This window comes from Pan troglodytes, chromosome 7 (assembly GCF_028858775.2).
Source record: "Pan troglodytes isolate AG18354 chromosome 7, NHGRI_mPanTro3-v2.0_pri, whole genome shotgun sequence".
In the NCBI taxonomy this organism is placed as follows: Eukaryota; Metazoa; Chordata; class Mammalia; order Primates; family Hominidae; genus Pan; species Pan troglodytes.
In genome coordinates this window covers 48,742,961-48,765,553 of record NC_072405.2, presented here as the reverse complement: position 1 = coordinate 48,765,553, position 22,593 = coordinate 48,742,961, and positions in this window count along the sequence as shown.

Sequence of the window (22,593 nt, the reverse complement as noted above, 5' to 3'; positions counted from 1 at the left end):
CCTTGCCTAGCCCTTTAAAATCAGTAGACTGAGCTGCAAGTAATGCCCAGGCATTGTGAAAAGCTGCATGCAGCTCAGGGCCCTCTGGGTTTGCCTGTGATTCACTTGCTCTGAACCCCACGATGTGATGACTCCTGGCCACACTGCTGCCTTGCTGCCTGCCTGACTGTTCCCATGGAGTGGTTTGGAATCCTCTTTTGGGAAACTGAATGTTCTCTTCTTTCTCTTTCCCATCCTCTTCATTGGCTAGGCATTGCTTGGTGGTACCAGATGGAAAACAATTCACTTTAGCCTTATAATCCTACAATTTGAGTTCTAGAGACATTTCATTTCAAGTGCAATGTTATGCCACCCCCATCCCATAAGGCATCACTGGGGAAAAATGACACACAAGGGTTCCACCACTCACTTGCCAGAAGCTGCCTCACTCCCCACCTAACAAGTGAAATCACCGACACTGACCTCAGACCAACCATTTTTCTCTCTCCTAAAATCTTTTAAGGGAAATCTAAAATGCCACCCTTATCTTTCCATTTTTCCCTATGAGAGGGATAGGGAAGGCAGGGATGGGGTGATTGTCTCTAATCTTATCAGCTTTGCTGGCATAGCTGGTGCGTAGGTGAGCCAGAGGAAATAGGCCCAGCTTCTTAAAGCAGATACTGCCTTTTCAAGCCTACAACTGCTCTTTGCTTGTGTGGCTGCAAAAGTCCAAGTTTCTAAGTTTCACTCTGTTCCCACCAAGAAAGGGTGTGTTGCCAAGAAGGCAGGTTGGGGGCACTCAGCCGACAAGGGGCTCAGATGTTGTCTCAGTACTGCCCCACCAGCCAGGAGGGAGCTAGCTAGGCCAGGTGCACTTCTACCCCTCCAGACCTCTCCTCTATCATTTAATATATTGTTTATTTTAAAATTATGTGTTCACATTTATTAATTGTCCATGACATGCCAGGCACTAGATTAGATATTGAACAGCCAGCAATGAAAAAAACAGACAAAACCTTTGTCATCCTGTAGTTTACAGCCTAGTGGAGGGACGTAGATGATTAAAAAGAAAAATAAGTCAAATATAGAGTGTGTGTTAAGGCGACGGCTATGAAAAAGAAGAAATCAGGAGCAGGGATAGGGAATACTGACAGAGTCAGAAGTGGGTCACATTGGAACCCACACCTGCAGAAGAGAGAATGGCCTGGGCAGGAAGTAGCCCTCCCTCCCTCCCTCTCTCCCTCGTTCCTTCCTTCCCTTCCCTTCCCTTTCCTTTCCTTCCCTTCCCTTTCCTTCCTTCCTTCCTTCCCTCCTTCCTTCCCTCCTTCCTTCCTTCCTTCCTTCCTTCCTTCCTTCCTTCCTTCCTTCCTTCCTTCCTCCCTCCATCTCTCCCTCCTTCCTTCCCTCCCTCCCTCCTTCCTTCCCTTCCTTTCCTTCCTTCCTTGTTTTTCTTTTTTTGTTTTTTTTTTAGACAAGATCTCACTCTGTCATCAGGCTGGAGTACAGAGATGCCACCATAGCTCACTGCAGCCTCGATCTCCTGGGCTCAGGTCATTCACCCATCTCAGCCTCCTGAGCAGTTGGGACTATAGGTGTGCACCACCATGCCAGGCTAATTTTGTATCTATTGTAGAGATGGGGTCTTGCCATGTCACCCAGGCTGGTCTCAAACTCCTGGCCTCAAGCAATCCTCCCACCTCAGCCTCCCAAAGTGTTGGGATTACAGATGTGAGCCACCACTCCCAGCCTCTTTTGTTCTTGACATGGAGAAATAATAATATGTTTATAAGAACATAGGAATGACCCCCAGAAGAGCGAGAGCATTGGATGATGCATAGAGAGGGGATAATTTCTAGACACATGTCTCTGAGTAGGTAAAAGGGAGTGGGATCATGCACTCACTTAGGCTTATTTAGGAATAGGCAAGTTTACCCTTAGTAGGAAAGACGGCATGGCATAAGGGCATAGACAGAGCTAGATGAGTAGCAGCTGGCAGGAGATTATGGAAATTCTCTCCGATTGTTTCTATTTCATCAGTGAAATGGGAAGCAGTCATCAACTGAGCATGACAAAGGAGGGAGTGCTGGATGTTAGAAGAGACAGAAGAAATGAAGCAGTCATCTTGGAAAGGGAAGGAATAAAATGTAATGTGATTACTAAGGGGCACATTGAGTTTTGTGCTCATACATTGAATGTGAGACCAGTTTGCGTGATTTGGGATTTGCTCTCTGGCCAGGTTCATCTACGTGGTGCAGGTATTGAGTGGAGGAGAGTTGACTTTAACAAAAGATAGGTTGATGATGACAATGGGATAATGGGTCAAGGCAGTTGAAGACAACGAAGCAAGCGATAACTTTAAGCTGGGCTAGGGGATAAATGAGGACTGAAGAGTGAAGAGAGACTTAAAACCTCCCAAGACCAATGCCTTGAGAGAGTAAAAAGATATGAAGTGGTAAACAGAATGAGCCGCTTGGCTTTGAAATTATGAACGTGTTGTAGCTACTAATGATTCTGAAGCCCAAGACATATGGAATCTGAATAGTTCACAGGATATTCATATTGAGACCACCAGAACTGATTAATAAAATGGATCAGGAAAGTCACAGCTGAAGATATGGATTGGTATTTGGTGCAGGTGGTGGTTGAAATCCTGGGAGTGAAATGTTCAGAATTGTCCAGGAAACCAGAGAGGGAGAAGGTGTGGACTTTACTTGCCTTTTGGTCTGAAAAAGAGACCAGCCTTTTCTGCCACCCATGAGCAGTAGAAGCAAAGCTGTCAAGCTCCTTGGGAGACACAGCCCATTTGTGCATATGCACAGTGAGCGGGCATAGAATGAAACAAGGTCCTGTGAATTTACTGACTTTGGAAACCTCAGTATTCCTTTTCAAACTTCACTGTTTGCAAAGCTTTGCCAGAAAGCTGCACTGGCCTTTCATCTTCCCAGGAATTACAAAATTTATCAGCATAATCATTCCTTAAAATTGCCCATCCGGAAAGTGGTAAAAGACTATGAAGCCTCAAACTTGAGTTCATATTCCTTGGCAAAGGAATGTAGAAGTGTCTTTGAGCAATGAGACCCATTGAGAGTCCTGCAGCTAGAAAAGGTTTGGAGTACCAGAGGTTTCTGAAATATTCTGCTCAATTTTTTATTGATTTCCTTTAGGAAAACACTAATTGTGATTGATTCTCTTGACTGAATTACCAGCAGTGTGGTTCCTCAGGCCAATTACTTATATATCTACATAGATAAATAAAATTGTACTCCTCGGTGAATTCATTGTCTTTCTTCAACATTAGAGAGCCCTGCATCCTTATTTTCAAGGGAAGCCACAAATAACAACACTCTTTTCACTATTTTACTCTTGCAGACCTTGAAAAGGACTGTGACAAGTAAAATGGTTGAGGCAAATTCCTGGAAATGAAACTCATGCTCAACAGCTTCTTCACCAGTGATCCTCACACTTTCACATGTGGAGCAGGTTGGGGGTGGCTCTTTAAAGCACAGGATTCTGGGCTCCATCCCCAGATATTTTGATTTACTAGGTCTGGGTTAGGACCTGTGAATTTCCATTTCTAATAAATTCACAGTTGATGCCAATGTTACTGGTCTGAGCACTGCACTTGGAGAACCACTGCCCACACCACATGAGGGAAGACAAGAACTTCCATCTTTTTGTCTGAAGGGCTCAACTCTCAACAGAAGCCTAAGGTTACATCCTAAATACTGATAAACACCTCTATTTGTTTTATAGGGCTGCCATAGCAAAATACCACACATGGGATGGCATAAACAACAGACATTTACTCGCTCATGGTTCTTGAGACTCCAAGTCCAAGATCAAGGTGTCAGTGGGTTTGATTTCCTCTGGGGTTCCTCTCCTCACTTTTTAGATGGCTGCCTTCTCACTGTGTTCTCTCATGACCTTTCCTCTATGTGTCTATGTCCTAATCTCTTTTTCTTATAAAGACACCGGTCATATTGGATTAGGGCTTACCCTAATGACATTATTTGAAGTTAATAACTTCTTTTAAAACACTGTGTCCCAATAGAGTCACATTCTGTACTGGGGGCTAGGGCTTCAGGATATGAATTTACGGATTTGCCGGGGGGGATAATTTTGCCCATAACAACATCCCTCTGTGGTCTTAGCTTTACAAAAGCAGAGCATCTCTTAGAAATACTGATGGGAAAGGCAGTGCTGGAAGGAGCCCCTTGGTGGTCCTCCACGTCCTGGAGGGCCTCATGCAAGCTGAGAGGGGAAAAGACAGTGTTAGATGCGCCCCAGGGTGGAATCTGAGCAGAGAGATGGGCAGGCCCAGCTTCCTGCAGACAATTCAAAGAGCCAGGTGGAGCTGCGCTGCTCCCAGCTTTACTTCGCTGAAGCCCTTCTCCCTGCAATCCCCACACTGCCAGCTCAATTTACTGCATTAATATTTACCGAGTGTCTGGGAATGCCTGGCTGTGTTCTAGTAGCTGAGCATGGAGCAATGAACAAAAAAAATTCCCATATCCCTGCCCTCCTGGTGCTCACAGGCTAGTGGGGAGACAGACTGTCATAAATGCACAGGTAGGTATGCCCAGCAGTGATAAATATCACTAAGAAGGGTAAAGCAGGCAGAATGAGGGTGACGGGAGTGGCTCCTTCAGAAGGTTCAGTCAGTCTTCCCTGAGGAGGTGACCCTTGTATGTGTACGCCTTCACTTTTGGAAATCCTATGCTCTGTCCTAATTCTTCAGGCAAAACCTGTCCTAGGGGAAAAATAAATCTATATGTAGAAAAAACTTGAGCAGCACAGTCGCTGAGCAAACATAAACTTGCATAAACACACACAAAACCAAAACACAAAATATACTTTGGAGAGAAGTCCCTCATTTTTCTCCTTAGATTCTTCAAAGCTCTTCTTTTAGACCAAGAGTTCTGTTTTTTAATTTGATTTTTATGGGAATAAAATCAAGGGGTACAAGCATAGTTTTGTGCAGTGGTAAAGTCTGGGTTTTCAGTGTAACCGTCACCTGCATAACGTACAGTATACCCGTTAAGTAATTTCTCATCCCTCACTCTCCTTTCACTCACCCACCCTTCTGAAGCTCCAGTGACTGTTATTTCATGCTCCATGTTCATGTATACACATTATTTAGCTTCCACTTATAAGTGAGAACATGCGGTATTTGACTTTGTTTCTGAGTTATTTCACCTAAGACAATTGCCTCCAGTTCTATCCATGTTGCTGCAAAAAGCGTAATTTCATTCTTTTAATGGCTGAATATTATTCCAGTATATATATAAAACACACTTTCTTTAATCATCCGTTGATTGATACTTAATTTGATTCCATATCTTTGCTACTGTAAGTAGTGCTGTGATAAACATATGAGTGCAGGTATAATTTTAATATAATGATTTCCTTTTCTTTGGATAGATACCCAATAGTGGGATTGCTGGATTGAATGGTAATTTTCTTTATAGTTTTTTGAAAACTCTCCATACTGTTTTTCATAGAAGTTGTACCAATTTACATTCCTACCAACAATATATAAAAATTTCCTTTTGTCCTCAACAAGTTATGTTTTGATATTTTAGTAATAGCCATACTCACGTGTCCAAGATGATATTTCATTGTGGTTCTAATTTGCATTGCTGTGATGACTCGTGATGTTAAGCATTTTTCATATGCTTATTGGTCATTTGTATGTCTTCTTTTGAAAATGACTATTCATGTCCTTTACCCACTTTTTAGTGGGGTTATTTTTTGTTGTTGTTGAGTTGTTTGAATTCGTTGTAATTTCTGGATATCGATCGCCTGTCAGATCTATAGTTTGCAAATACTCTCTCCTATTCTGACAGGCAGTTCACTCTGTTGGCTATTTCCTTTGCTGTGCAGAAGCTTTTTGGTTTGATAAAGTCTCATTTGCCTATTTTTGCTTTTTCGGCTTGTGCTTTTGAAGTCTTAGTCATAAGTTTTTTGCCTAGACCAATGTCCAAAACAGTTTTCCCAAGGTTTTCTTCCAGTACTTTTATAGTTTTAGGTCTTACATTTAACTCTTTAATCTATCTTGAGATGACTTTTTATGTGGTGAGAGATAGGGGTCTTCTGCATATAGCAATCCAATTTTCCAAGCACTATTTGTTGAAAAGGGTGCCCTTTCCTTAGTGTATGTTTTGGTTGACTTTGCCAAAGATCAATTGGCTGTAGATATGTGGCTTTACTTCTGGGTTCACTATTCTGTTCCATTGATCTCTATGTCTACTTTCATACCAGTGCCATTCTCTTTTGACTATTATAGCCTTGTAGTATAATTTGAAGCCAGTTAATGTGATTCCTCTAGCTTTGTTCTTTTTACTTAGGATTGCTTTAGCTATTTGTGCTCTTTTCTGGTTCCATTTGAATTTTAGAATTGTTTTTTCTAATTCTGTGAAACATGGAAGTATGTTTATAGGAATTGTATTAAATCTGCAGATTGCTTTGGGTAGTGTGGTCATTTTAGTGATATTAATTCTCCCAATCCATGAGCAAGGGATGTTCTTCCATTTGTTTTTGTCATCTACAATTTCTTTCATCAATATTTTATTGTTTTCCTTGTAGAGATCTTTCATCTTCTCGGTTAAATGTATTCCTAGTTTTTTTTTTCTTTCTTTTTTTTGTAGCTACTGTAAGTGGGATTGACTTCTTGATTTGGTTCTCAGCTTGATTGTTATTGGTGTGTATAAATGCTACTGACTTTTGTATGTTGATTTTGTATCCTGAAACTTTGAGGAATCTTTAGGGCAGGTATGTCCAATCTTTTGGTTTCCCTGGGCCACACTGGAAAAAGAATTGTCTTGGGACACATATAAAATACAATAACACCAACCATAGCTGATGAGCTTTAAAAAAAAGAAGTCCATGCATAAATCTCATAATGTCTTTAAAAAATTTACACATTTATATCGGGCCTCATTCAAAGCTGTCCTGGGCCACATATGGCCCATGGGTCATGGGATAGACAAGCTTACTTTAGGGTTTTCTAGGTATAAGATCATACTGTCAGTGAACAGAGATAATTTGACTTCCAATTTTTCAATTTGGATGCTTTTCATTTCTTTCTCTTGCCTGATTGTTCTGTCTAGGAATTCCAGTATTATGTTGAATAGGAGTGGCAAAAGTGGGCATCTTTGTCTTGTTCTAGTTCGTAGGTGGAATGCTTTCAACTTTTCTCCATTCAGTATGATGTTGGCTGTGGGTTTGTTATATACGGCCTTTTTATTTTGAAGTATGCTCCTTCTATGCTTAGTTTACTGAGAGTTTTTATCACGAAGAGATGCTGAATTTTATCAAATGCTTTTTCTGCATCTGTTGAGATGATTATAAGATTTTTGTCCTTAAGTCAGTTTATGTGATGAATCACATTTATTGATTTCCATATGTTGAACCATCCTTGCATTCCTGGAATAAAATGCATCTGGTCATTGTGTTTTATCTTCTTGATATACTGTTGGATTCTGTTTGCTGGTATTTTGTTGAGGATTTTTGTATCTATGTTCATCAGGGATATTGTAAACCAAGAGTTCTTCAGATCACTTTGGAAGGGTCCTCTTTGATAATCTAATGGAATCTATAGGCTTTTTGCCCAGTGCACATGAGCCTACGTAGGCAATTTTATGTGGAGCTTTAGGGTTTTTATAAATTCTCTGAAGTCTTCCGTGGATTCAGATACAGGCCTCTATTTACAGTAATAATAATGATAGCTAGAGCTATAATTTTTTGAACACTTACTAGGTAGTCTGCTAAAATCATAATATTCATTACTTAATCTAATCCTCACAAAATGATCATATATAACTGTTGTCATCCTGACAGCTTCCTGCAGATGAGGAATCTGAGGCTCCAAAAGGAAAAGCAAGGTCATAGAATAATTAGTGGCAGAGCCATGGTGTGCCTGAAGATTCACAGTAGGAGTCACCAGGCTTTACGTCCTCTACCATTTACTTTTTAACTTTTTATTTTGAAATGCTTTTAGATTTACAGCAGAGAAATAAGATAGTACAAGACTTCTCATATACCTTTCACCCAGCTTCCCCTAATGTTAGCATCTCACATAACACTGCCTCACTTATCAGAACAACAAAAAATTATACCAACCAACTTAATTAAAAGGAAGGCAAGAGAAATTGCCATATAAGCAGGCATGAAGGTCACATGCACAGCTGTCTTGGTTTGCAGGCACAACGTCCAGAACAACTGAATTATCTGTGAAGTTTAACTGAACCATGACAGGGTATTTGGGATTCCCCATAAAATCAAGAAAAGTTTAATGAGATTCAGTATTATCTTTAAGAGTTTTTAAAAATTATCAGAACACTCCTCTGCTGACAGTTTTGGGGCCTGGGATAGAAGGAGGCCTGGGAGTATCTGGGAGGGAGAAATAGAATATTAGAGAAGCTGTAGAGCGTTAGAGAAGTCAAGAGTGCGGGCTTTGGAAATGAGGCGGCTGGATTGGAGCTTATTAACTCTGTAACTTTTGTCACGTTACTATTGTCTTTGTGACTTCATTTCTCCATGTATAAAATGGAAATAATAATGGTCTTATCTCAGAGTGCTGCTGAGAAAGTTAATTGAGTTAATAGGGCATTTTAAACAGTGGCTGGAATATAGTAGGTCCTCAATAAATTTTAGTAAAAATTATAGTAATATTATATATAATATATATTACATATAGTATCATAGAATAATTATATAGTGGCTTATCATGAACACTTTTACAGTCCAGTATAAGTTTCTTTGTAATTTCCTTTTTTTTCCCTTTGGATTTCTAGGAAGTTCATTGGGATAGGCATCCCATTACTACCTCTTTTTTTTTTTCATACTCTTCCTTTCACCATAAAACCATTATTCTCCCACAACTCCTAGTTCTATGTGAAGAATAGACACACATTCTTTAGCATGAAGCATCTACAAGATAGAGTGGACTCTCTTTTGTTTATTGATTTTCTCTTAGAATAGCTCTAATATGTTATAAAACTAAAAGAAACTTTCACTCAGATGATGATGTCATGCAGTGAAGGGCATGGAGGTGACCTTGCCACTCTGTTGTCCTGTATAGTTTTTCCATCTTCAGAACAATGGGGTTCTGCTTCTTCTTCCACTAGTTGTTAGATAGAGCTGAGTGGAAGGAATGGCTGCATCAGAGCACCCTAAGCGTCTAGTCACATGGAATGTGGAGCAGAGACTATGCTACATCTTCACCACATTCTCATTCTGACTGCATCAACTGGGTTTTGCAAGCTTGGATTCTAGGGCATCTAGGTTAAGGTCAGTGGGAAGTGATTTACTCTCCCCTGATGTTGCAGGAAAATGAGTACCAGTCTCTCTCAAAGAAAAAGCACCATCGAATCCCCAATCTTGGATGTCAGTCATTCCCTTCATCTTCTTGCCTGGTTTGCTACTTCCTCACTGAGGAAGGACAAGATTCCTCCCTGGTCATGCTTTTGTTAAGGACCATGAAGAGTCTAAAGAGTCCCAAGTTTAGTCAACCCCGAATCTTATAAGGAGGCTCCTAGCAAACATGCCCAACCTCTGATCTGGAGGTTCCATTATCTTTACTATCCTGGTCAGGAAACAGATATTCCCTCTTCCTTGGAGGGAGACACTATTTCCATCTTCAAAGGCTGTTTGCTATAGAAATGTCATTTTAAGGTATTTAGGAAATAAACTGTCAATACCTCATCACAAAATGTAAAGAATTTGAAGAGATCCATCAAGCAATACCTTCCAACAGTTTTTCAAGGTGCTCTTGGCTATCCAGGTAATAATTGTTACAGACTTAAAGTTGTGCTATCAAGGAAGAGATCTCCAGAGTGTTGCCCCGGGATACGTCCAGGCATGATGGAGCAATAAGCATATGGGGAAGTTCTTACTTCTTAGGGCTAAAGTTGAGAACCACTGGCTTCTTACTGAGTATCTGAAACCTCCTAAGTTTGGGGCAGGGTGTATTAATCAGTCCTAGTTCATCTGTTCTGGGTCCTTTAATCCACACCTCACAATCAGAGAGGCATGTTCACATATGGCTTGACTATGAGGAATTCATAGAGACATTTTTAATGCAAGCTCTGAAACCACTGCTCTCAGGCAGAATTATTCATTTTGAAGAGTTTCTCAACCTTTTAAAATTATGTCCCCACAAGGAGTCTTTTTAGATATATCTCTCCCACCCAACCCCATAAAATTTTAATACCAGATATGTAGTATATCTGTTTTTGTACAATGGCCCTTTAGAGGGACACAAACTATTATAATATCATAGTTTTCTTGTGCACCCAAGAACCAATTTTTATCCCCATACCTCATCAATGTGGTGATGTCACCCACATTGAAAATTCATGATCTAGAAAACTCTTGCATTAGTCCAGGTTCTCCGAGAAACAGATGCCAAGACAGGTTAAACATGCAAGAATTTTATTAGGAGAAATATCTGTATGAAAGTGTACGAAGGCCAGCCCGGTGGCTCATGCCTGTAATCCTAGCACTTTGGGATGCCGAGGTGGGCAGATCACGAGGTCGGGAGTTTGAGACCAGCCTGACCAATATGGTGAAACCCCATCTCTACTAAAAATTCAAAAATTAGCAGGGCGTGGTGGCATGCGCCTATAATCCCAGCTACTCAGGAGGCTGAGGCAGGAGAATCTCTTGAACCTGGGAGGTGGAAGGTTGCACTGGGCCAAGATCGCGCCACTGCACTCCAGCCTGGGTGAAAGAGCGGGACTCCATCTCAGAAAAAAAAAAAAAAAAAAGAAAAAGAAAATGTTTGAAGGGAGGGAGCCAGCTAAGGTATGTTTCTAGGCTCAGATCACTGAGGTCCCATTAGCTGTGGTAGCTGAATGTGGACTCAGTGTCATTCACAGCTAATTGGGGTATGTAAATACCTGATACTTGCTCTCCAGCTCTGCTGGGCATAACTCTCCCTGTTTTAGGTGAGTCCACTAACCTCATGGAGAAGGCACTGAAATCCCCCTGATGGAGTAGGCTTGGGCAGACATGTAGAATAGCACCAAGAGCTTCTTGAGGCTTGACTGGTTCTACGGTGAGGTCCTAGCCATTTGTCTAATTACACTTGTACCTCCAAATTTTTCCACAGTGTCATCTTTCACAAGTGCTTTCTCCCTCTCTAGAAGTAGAGATGGGGCCTCCCTTGACAAAGGAGACTCCAGGAATCTGCCTAAGAAGTTCACTCTTTTTTTTTTTTTTTTTTTTGAGATGGAGTCTCACTCTGTTGCCCAGGCTGGAGTGCAGTGGTGCGATCTCAGCTGGCTGCAACCTCCACCTCCAGGGTTCAAGCAATTCTGCCTCAGCCTCCTCAGTAGCTGGGACTACAGGCGCACGCTGCCACACCTGGCTAATTTCTTTTGTATTTTAATACAGATAGGTTTCACCATGTTGCCCAGGCTGGTCTTGAACTCCTGAGCTCACACAATCTGCCTGTCTTGGCCTCCCAAAGTGCTAGGATTACAAGCATGAGCCACCGCGCCCAGCCAAGAAGTTCACACTTTACTTGTTTTTGAAGAAACTTATACATTTGCTTCTGTACAATATTTTTTGCTTCTCTTGCTGGTCCTGGTTCCCCTTGCTGTTTGTTTCTCTGATTGTGGGCAACTTTTGTTCTCTGCCATCTGAATGAATCGAAATAACAGGGTGAATCCTTTAGACCTCTCAAAATGCATGAAGTGGAGTGGCAGAGCTGAGGTTTATGAGATTCCCACCAGTACTTGCTCAAGCCTTGCAAAATGTATCTCCCCTCATGACATCCTCCTCTCTTCAATGATGCAAAAATATTTCTAACCTCATCGAAAGCTGGGAGTCCTTCCATCTTTTTTCTGCCAGGTGGTCAATAATTTAACACATGCTTTCTCAACAGTTTCCAATCTTCCAAAAATATCACTCCAGAGCAAGTAGCTACTTAAGTTTCATGACTTTTACACCATGTGCAACCTCTAAACTTGCCATAATCCCCTGCATTCCCTAACCTCAGAGACATTTTGTTCCTGTAAGAGTTCCCTATTATGTTTAAACTGTAGTTCAGATTCCTTATCCACTGGGACCTACTGAATCTACATTTACCATTTTAAAACCCTGAGCTTTGTATTTCAGGTAATTCAAGCACAGTTGCATTGCTTCCCCTATCTCTGTCAACCCAAAATCCTGAAGAGAATGGGTCTAGATCTGATGTGAGTTGGGCTTAGCATGTAAGTTATGGATCTTTTACTTTCTGAAGTAAAGCAAACATAAAAACAATTATTTGTAGGATATTTACCATTTCTTAGCATAACTTACAAAAAGATATTATTTTAAGCAATCTCTTCTCCACAAGGGTCAGAATAGGACAGAAATGTGACAGGCTGAAGGGGAAAAGAACCTATGTCTAAATGTAGTATGCCATATTTGTCCCTTGCAGAGCCTGGAATTCCCACCTAGGAACAAAGAGGCCTTTGTTGACATGACCTTTTCACACAGCATCAAAGAACCATGCCACTGGAGCAGTCCTGGGGAAAATGGGGCAGACCTAGAAGGGAAGAGGGAGTTCTCTTGGATCGATTGATTTAAAAAGCTAAACCTTCCAAATATGCCAGCCTAGAGGAAGCTCTGAGCTAGGTATGTCTAAAAGATAAAATTAGAGTCTTCACTTTACACAAGTTTCTCTTGCTCATAAATAGGGAGTTCAGTGCCAGAAAATATTATACCACTGCATGAGTTAGGAATGTATTTAGCAGCAAATAATAGAAAATTTGACTGAGTGGTTTAAGCCATGTGATATATATTTTTACTTAATAATAAATCTATAGGCATTTGGATTCTAAATGGGTACAGCACCTCCAAGTCAGAGCTGGTGGATATGTCTGAGATTTTCTTGCCATTCTCTTTGGGGTTGCCAAGTGACTACTTCAACACTGGATATAAAATCTTCATATGACTTTGCCCAAGGGTAGGAAATAGGAGAGTGACCAGGGCTCTCGGAGAGAGGAAGAAGTGAACAAAACAGCAAGTGAGAGAGGGTTCCTCTTGTGACCCTCTCATTTCATCTGAAAGAAAAATCTTTCCTGGAAGCTCTCCAACATACATTATCTTACATTTCACTGGTCTGAATTGAGCCAATATTACCCCTAGATCAATCATTCATAGAGGAGATGCTATCCAGAGGCTCAACTGAGAATAACCACAGTTCATCTCCTGGGACCTGGCACATTTCCACTTGAACAAAACTAAGCATTGTTAGCAAAGAAGAAATGAGGCAAAAAGCAGTGTTTGCTATAACTTTAGAGGCAAGGTGAATAGTTAGCTGGTGCATGATACTCGTGCGTAGTTTTGGACTTGGCAATGCATTCCCTTACTCTTTGTTAACTATTTTGAAAATTATACCTAAATAAAAGAACTTTGGGGATTATCTATCCCAAATTCTTACATGCCCTTTCCCCCACCAAAAAAAATATCTATATCATTGCACTGATGTCAGTTATGTTATGTGCAGTATCCTACTGTAGAAAAACAAATACCCTCTAAGCTGTGTGGAGATCAGGACTGAGTCTTCCGCCATCATTTCCCCAGTGCCTTTTATTGTGTTTGGCACACAAGACACTTTAAAAATGTTTTCTGCTCGAATTAATGGGATGAATCTTCATATTATAGATGAGCAAACATAGGCCCACTGAAGGGAAATGGTAAGGTTAAAGTCATTCTGCTAGTTACGCCCAGAACCAAAACCACAAGTTAGTTCTTCTGATTTGTGATTTGATTTTTATTTTCCCATTTTCACATGGTACTTATCCAAAAAAAGACATATACAGATTTTTTAAATGTACCCAAAAAATCAACTTCTCAGAAAAAAACTATGAAGCTGGAGACCTAGGAAGCGGTTCTCTCACCTATGATTGCATGGGGAGTTGGGGAGATAATGGAAGTGTGATCTTGAAGACATAAATGCCCATAGGAAGTGGAAGCTGCAGATGGGACTTATTTCAGGACTGGAAAGAAATGGTTTTCCTCTAGGAAGAACTCTGTCCCTCGATTCTATCTGAGCCCGACTGCTCTGCAGGAAGACTTGAGCTACACTTTCTGACCAGCCTCTCCACTGTCTGAGTTGACCATCCTATTTAATATTTTTAAATGACTTCCTGAAACATGTGAACTATCTATCAGTTCTCCTAATTCAGAGGGTGGTGATGAGGGATGAAAAGGACTCCACATAGTCCTGCGTCATTTCCAAACTGTCACCTGCTGGCAGAATGGCATTTGTTTTATGAGACCACAGATGATTAGCATTTTTAATGTGCCATTGTGACAGTCACAAAGTCAACAAAACATAGGGGTCTAGACATGGGTAATGTCTAGGTTAAAATCTCAGCTTTGCTATCTACCATGCATCATTTTTTGAAAAGCTGCTTAACCACTTTATGCCTCAGTTTCTATTTTTTTTTGTAAAATGAGGATAAAAATAACTTATGAGAATGTGAGGATTAAACTACTTAATGTTCAAAGTGTTAGAACAATATGTGGCACTTAGAAAAATAAAAATAGTGTTACCTAAGAACACTATTTCACATTTCATCATATTTATCTTGGAATTATATTCATAATGCAAAAAATAGAAAACACAAAAATAACTGTATCATACTTACCAAGATGAATAATAGATCCCTTTAATTTTTGTACATTAAACAAACAGCAAATCCTAGATAACAAATACATAGATGGTTACTGTACACCATTTCATACTTGTGCTATTTTTGTTTTGGGAGGTTTTTTGTTTTGCTTTGTTTCTTTTTTTTTTTTTTTTTTAGTCAGGGTCTCACTCTGTCACTCAGGCTAGAGTGTGGTGGCACAGTCATAGCTCATTGCAGCCTCAACCTCCTGGACTAAAGGAATCCTCCTTCCTCTGTCTCCCAAGTAGCTAGGACTACAGGCATGTACCACCGTGCCCAGCTAATTTTTTATTTCTTTGTGGAGAGGAGGTGTCAGTATGTTGCCCAGGCTGGCCACAAACTCCTGGCCTCAAGGGATCCTCCTGCCTTGGCCTCCCAAAGCACTGGAATTATGGGAATGAGCCACCATGCCCATCCAGATTCCTATCCTAAATTTTCATGGCAAATCACTCATGGTCCTTGCTCAATGAGGCCTTAGCTAGGATGACTTAAATAGCTGGGATCTGGAATAAACTCAGGCCTTCTTTCTTCACATATCTGTTACGTAGGCTAGCATTACTTGAAGACTTAAAATATCTGCACATGGCATCTCCATGTGGCTGGAGCATCTCTTAGTGGAGTTTCTGGGTTCTGAGAGGGAGGCCCCTAATTGAATCTGGTGGAAACTGTTTGACTTTTTATGACTTAATGGCATAGAATCACTTCCGCCATTCTCAATTGACTGAAGCAAACGTAACTTCATACATCTAATCCCCTGGGAGAAGTGGAATTATTAGACATTAGTAAACAAAGAACACTTTTCTCAGTTTCGAGGTTATAAGCCTTATGTATTTCAGGGGTATCTCTAACTTTTATGATTGTTAATCCTGGAATAAACATGACCTTCTGTGATATATCTCAGTATTTCCCTGTGGAGAACAGACTGTCAAGATGTTACTCTTCTGTTCCCAAATGGTAACATTCCAAGTTTTTATTCCTTTTTCTCTCCCGTTTGGTTATCAGTCAAGTTTCTTTGGGTCTTGGAGCAATAACTAGTGCATCAGGGGATAAGATACTTTCCATAAATGCAGGTTTTACCCTAGGACCAAAGCATAGCATGCTTTGGAATGCATTCTTTTTTTTTTTTTTTTTTTTTTTTTTTTGAGATGGAGTCTTGCTCTGTTGCCGAGGCTGGAGTGCAATGGCATGATCATGGCTCGCTGCAACTTCCACCTCTCGGGTTCAAGCAATTATCTTGCCTCAGCCTCCCGAGTAGTTGGGATTACAGGTGCCCACCACCATGCCCAGCTAAGTTTGGTATTTTTAGTAGAGACAGGGTTTCGCCATGTTGGTCAGGCTGGTCTCGAACCCCTGACCTCAGGTGATCCTCCTGCCTCGGCCTCCCAGGAATGCATTCTTTTCCTCAGTTAATGCTAGCATTTGGCAGCTGCCATTCCCTAAAACTTCTGAGCCCAGAGCCTGTGCCTCAGTCCTCAAATGCCCTGTAGACATTACTTCCTCACTCTGCACTTGTTCCCTTTCAATCTCACCATTGCTCGCTCCTTTCTGCTGTGATGAGCAATTGCTGCCTTCTCACACCAGGGATGGCTTCCATCTGGCCAGAACTGTAGGTGGAGTCCTGATCCATGTAAAGAAGGACTGCTGGGAGCCCATCTTAAAAGTAATACCTTTTTACCACCTTGGGAAGACTTCAAGGTGAGGTGTGCTTCACAGTTCCCCAGGCTTCTTCCTGAAGTGCACTAAGGTTTCTGAGCCCCTCTTCAAGGCAGCTCCTTTGCTATCAAAGGTGCAGCTGTTGCTGGCCATCCAGCCTCTGGGCTAGAGCTCTGGAAGAGCTGCCATGTCAAAGCCACCCACCGTGAAACCAGTTCCCTCGTTCCCAGCATTACGCTTCCTCCAGTGACAGACTTAATGCTTCCCCACTTGCTTTTTTGAAAAATAACTAAATAAACCCAAGGGAGAGTTCAACAGTTTTAAGGAGGATGCCAGAATATCAAGAAGAAAGGATTCATTCCTAAAATAGAAATTCTGAAGCACTAGGAGTACATGCTACAGACCCCAGTTGCAGAACCCAGGGTGTAAGCCATTTTTCTATGATGAAGTTTGAGTTTGTTTTGCTTTTGGTTTAGTTTGGTTTACTGTTTTCCTAGTGAGTTCTGACTCCATAGGGTTTTTGTTTGTTTGTTTGTTTTCTGTAGGACAGGGGTTCTGCTGACACTGTTTTGTTTGAAGGGAGGTGGGGACAGCTGAGACTCTGGTAAGCAGTTCTTATGCACGAAAGTTAACAGAGTTGTCCCATAGCAACTGGCTCCTCCTGCCAGGGTTGGCTGGGCCTGCAGAGTAGTGACTGCAGGACTCCAGGCCCCCTGCTTCTGTTTCCAAATGGGATCCTGCTGCTGGTAGCAAAGCTGCTCCCTTTTGTCAAGCCCTCCTGGTGCATCCTTTACAGATAAGTGGGCTGCAGCTTTTGCCAGATGGGTTGCTGATGGTGCAGCTGCCCCAACTGAGCAGTAAACTCAAAAAAAAAAAAAAAAAAGTGCTGATGGAAATGGGTGTGCTGAGCAAATGCACCTGTCTTGGGGAGAGCAGCACATAGTTTGTCTGGGGAAGCTCCCTGGGGCTTAAGTACATATTGATGGAAGCCAAACAGAAGTCTGAAAGATCTTGCCTACTGAAGTCAAAATCTGCCTGCTCTGAACATAAGGCGTTGAGCATTTCATGCCACCCTCTTGGGGATCAAGTGCTGTGGCTGTTTGGTGGGGTAATTACAAATGTGGACTCTGGAGTGAGATTGGGTTGGAGTGCCCTCTGCCACTTCATAACAGCAAGAACTCAGGCAAGTTAATGAACTCTGCAAAGCTTCAGTTTCTTTATTTGTAAATCTGAGATGCTAATATCCATCTTTGAGGATTTTTATCATGATTAAATGAGAAAATACATGCACACCACTTTGCATGGTGCCTGGTAAAAAGAATATGAGTATTGCAGTCGGACAAATCTGGGTAGTAATCCTGGCTTGATTACTCACCAGCAGTATAGCCTGGGGAAAGACATAATCTCTGGTAGCCTCAGTTTATTCATCTGTTTAATGGTTTCACAATCATCTTCTAATTGGTTGTTATTAAAATTAAATGACAATTTATGAACATAGGGAAAGCATTTATGAGAGGCACACACATGCTGGTTTCACCCTCCTTTGTCTGCCACTGCGTGCTCTGGCTTATGCGGAGCCCGTGGAGGGAGTGAGTCTCCCGCCACCATCATCGATTTATCGGGGCCAACAAGGACTTGCCTGCCAGGACCTTGCTGGGGATTCCATGCATCCACTTCACCACTGCAGTCAGGAATGGATTTTTCCGCCTGAAGTGACGAGAAGGAAAGGTGCATTAATGTGGAGCCTCCACACCATACATTTCACAAAGATCAATAACCAACTCTGAAAGGTGCAAGCCCAGGATTTATATGTGTGATAAGTCACAGCTTTACCTATTTTTTTCTAGACCACCACAATGAGCTGAAAAAAGATTGTATGAAAGTCATTTCCCTCTATTTAAAAATCTGGACCTACACTGTAGAATATAAAATAGCCTGTAAGCTATTTCTGAAGGGAAGAGGCACTTGATTAAACGAGAGAAGAGATAAAAGCAAAAGAAAAAGCAAACAAAGGGAAATTCAAGAGCTGCAACTGAAACAGGATATTACAAAGAGAGTTCACATTTGTGGCTGCCAATAATTTAATTGGCACAGCAGCAAAGGAAGGGGCACAGGAAAGGAAAAGAGAAGAACCTGGGCTGAGGGACACCTCTTTGCACCTCTCACCTCCATACTCAAGAGATCAGCTTTGAAATGTAGAGAGACCACCTGGTAAGGGGCCCAGCAGTCACAAGGTCTTCTTTCCATGTGCTGGTGCCAAGTCTTCTGGGCACCCCAAGAGGCATGAAATGACCTGGGTGAAGACAGCCTCAGGTATATCCAATGTCTTTGTGCCACTGAGGTAGGAGGTAGAGTGTAGGAGCCATATATGATGACTTAATTCTGTGACTACACCTCAGTGAAGGATGGAAGAGATGGAGTGTGTGTTTGAGGAGGGAGCCAGGGTAATGATGAAAGCTGGGACACTGGGGCATCCTAAGGTTGTCATGGTCAAAGGCCAAGCTCTGAGAACACAGGACATCTGGGAGTCTATCACCACTGCTACTTACATCGAATGCTTTACCCAAGTTTCAACAGCTGGGTAAAGAGAGCTGCAGGAATTAATGCTTATATTTTTCAAATGGGAAAAACAAGTATGGTGTCATTATTAGGATCAGAGAATTAGTGACAAAAGGAATCTTGGTTATCTATGCTCACCAAGCATAGATCATGGCTCACCATATGGTGATCATGGCTCACCATAAGCCCAGAGATCCATATATAACAAAGCTGTTAACATGGCTGAAAAGATGAATCGGATACAACAAAAGAGAGAGAGAGAGAGAAACCCAAACCTCAAACTCCTCTTTAAAATCTGTAGCAACAGAAGTTTCAGCTTCCTAGCAATGGAGACAAAGGAAAACCAGTGACCTTTGAGATCACCAAATCCAATCCTCTCATTTTATGGATTAGGAAATGAAGGTCTATATTATTTTTAAAAGCTTTTCATCAATGAAATATGTTTCTGTAGTTTCTGTAGCTAAGCATGGAACTATTTCCACTTTAATGTTTGAGATTGATTTTTTTCAAATGGGCTTTTTCATGAGGCACTGCTGACCTCCCAGAAACCAATTATGCATCAGAGCAGTGCAGAATGCTACATGAAAAGTTAACCTTCAAGGAGCTGTAACACTTCACACAACAAGAAAACAGTCCTTTTACTCTGAATACTATTCGCCTGACGATATGCAATCCACGTACTCTAGAAGTCCTCTCTGCTGCCTTGAGTCAAGTCATCCCCAATGTCTTTCATCTGTTTATCATTCTCACGGCAGCCTTGAGCTCTCCCTAGGTGTCCACTTTTGCTTATAGTTGCTGGACTTGGGTAAAAGTGAGACTGAACAAAAACCCCTGACTTGATATTGATTATACGCTGAAATTTTCCCCAGGCATCAGGCAGTCAATCTAGCAAGTCACCAGACAAATCAGCAATGTACCTTAGAGCAGATGGTTTCGAGATGATTCAAGCACATTACATTTATTGTGCCTTTATTTCTATTATTACTATATTGTTAAATATAGAATAAAATAATTATAAAATTCACCATAATGTAGAATCAGCAAGAACTCTGAGCTTGTTTTCCTGCAACTAGACAGTCCCATCTGGGGGTGATGGGAGACAGTGAGAGATCATCAGGCATTAGATTCTCATAAGGAGAATGCAACCTAGATTTCTCACGTGTGCAGTTCATAATAGGGTTCATGTTCCTATGAGAATCTAATGCTGTTGCTAATCTGACAGGAGGCAGAGCTCAGGCAGTAATGCGAGCGATGGGGAGTGGCTGTTAATACAGAGGAAGCTTCACTTGCTGGCTCACTGCTCACCTCCTGCTGTGCACCCCAGTTCCTAACAGGCCACGGACTAGTACTGGTCTGTGTCCTGGGGCTTGAAGACTCCTTACTTAGAGAACAGACTCTTCCTACCTGATCTTTGATGGTCTGCTAGACAGTGCTGCCTCTGGACAGTTTTTGAGAAACAACAACTGGATCAATGGAGGTCTGAAGCCTCTGAGGCAAGACAGAGGAAGCCCTGTTGTAGTACTGATGTGATGGGAATTGTACTCTTGGCTGCCAACACTATGAAGAATACAACGGAGTAAGAGCAAGGACTTGTCATGGATTCTGCTCCCATGAGTCTCCCTACCCAAGGCACAGCATTGGATGCAACCTGTCTCACCTGCTTTTTGTTTCATCTGGTATTGCAGTAACCAGCTCTGTAGGGTTACAAACACACACAGTCACAACCTGGAAGCATCCCACCTTATGCCTATGCTAACTGCCTCTTGCTTCTCAGTTCAGGGTTTCTCTGCTCAGCACCATGCATCAGTAACTTGTGGGGTAGACCTTAACTAGTAAAGAATGGGGCCAATTTATAGCACTTCTTGGTGGATGGTCCTCAAAGGCAGAGCAGCATGTCACACTTAATGATGATGTTGCATCAGTGACTTTTGTACTGTCTCTCTCTCTCCTTCCTTGCTACATTCTCCTTACCCTTTTATTCTGTGGAGTTCCCTGCAAATTAAAAGCATGAAAGCCTCTGCTTCAGGCTCAGTTTTCTGGGAGCCCAGGCATAGACAGGTACTCACCTTCAAGGACATTTCTCCTGATTTCAATTAAATTGGATTAAGCTTTCTGGTCTACCTCACTGAGGGAATGACTTAGATTCTGCATTTGGTTTGGTTTTTAATTTTGGCCACCTAGACTGGATTTGCCTTCTTTTGGCAAAATAATCTTTATTTTTTTCTGGCTATTTGTCTCTTCTCCACTCCTGCTTATGCACATCTAATGGAGCTAATTCCATTTCCAGCTCAAGGAGTAAACACATGGTTTAGTTCCAGTCAATCCGAACACTATATACCTCTGACTAGTGCTGGTCAACAATGGTCATATAATCCAAAATGAGCCAATGCGACAGTAAAAACATGTGCCAGGACTACTGGATAAGAGACAAGTTTTATTTTCTATGATGCTTGAAGGCCTGAACCTAGAAAATGTGATAATGGCATCCCTACAGCCATCAGGCCAACCCAGGAGGAAAGCCATCCCAGAATGGGTCCATCACCAAGAGGAAGTAGAGCTCAGAGATGTCAGGATCAGGTGGCATAGCTTGGCCATGCTCTTCCCTCACATTCCTTCCCATTGAGCTATGGCTGAGGCCCTAGATTTTACGTTTATTTGAGCCAGTACATTCCTGTTTTGCTCAAACCTGTTTTTGCTGTTGTTCATCTGCAACCTAAAGAGTCTTGACTGATAGATGAAGCTCCAGCTGCCTCAAATCTTGGTGGTTACTGCAAGACTGTTAGTTTTAAGTATTTATTTTTATTATATGTTGATGATTTTAAAAAGAAAATTTATAAGATTTAAAAAGTAACTGTAAACCAAATTTCCAACTATTTGCCACTCAATTTAAGAAAGAAACCATGGCTGTTAGTTTTAAAGTTCTTGGTAGATCTCTGCTATATTCTAACAATGGATTTAAACTATACCCTAGAACAAATGAACTTAACAGATATTGACAGAACATTTACCCAACAACCACAGAATATACACTCTGTTCATCAGCGCAAGGAACTTTCTCCAAAATAGACCATATGATAGGCCACAAAGGAAGTCTTAATAAATTTAAGAAATTTGAAATTGCATCAAGTACTCTCTCAGACCACAGTGGAATAAAATTGGAAATCAACTCCAAAAGGAACCTTCAAAACCATGCAAACACGTGGAAATTAAATAACCTGCCTCTGAATGATCATTGGGTCAACAATGAAATCAAATGGAAATTTAAAAGATATTTGAACTGAATGATAATAATGATACAGCCTATCAAAACCTCTGGCAATGCTAAGAGGAAAGTTCATAGCCTTAAATGTCTACATCAAAAAGTCTGAAAGAGCACAAATAGACAACCTAAGGTCACACCTCAAGGAACTAGGGAAACAAGAACAAACCAAACCCAAATCCTGCAGAAAAAAAGAAACAACCAAGATCAGAGCAGAATTAAATACAATTGAAACAAACAAAAAACAATACAAAAGACAAATGCAACAAAAAGCTGGTTCTTTGAAAAGATAAATTACAACCGATGCCACAGAAATACAAAAGATCACTCAATGCTACTATGAACACCTTTAAATGCATGAACTAGAAAGCCTAGAGGAGATGGATAAATTTCTGGAAATATACAACTCTCCTAGCTTAAATCAGGAATAATTAGAAACCCTGAATAGACCAATAACAAGCAGCAAGATTGAAA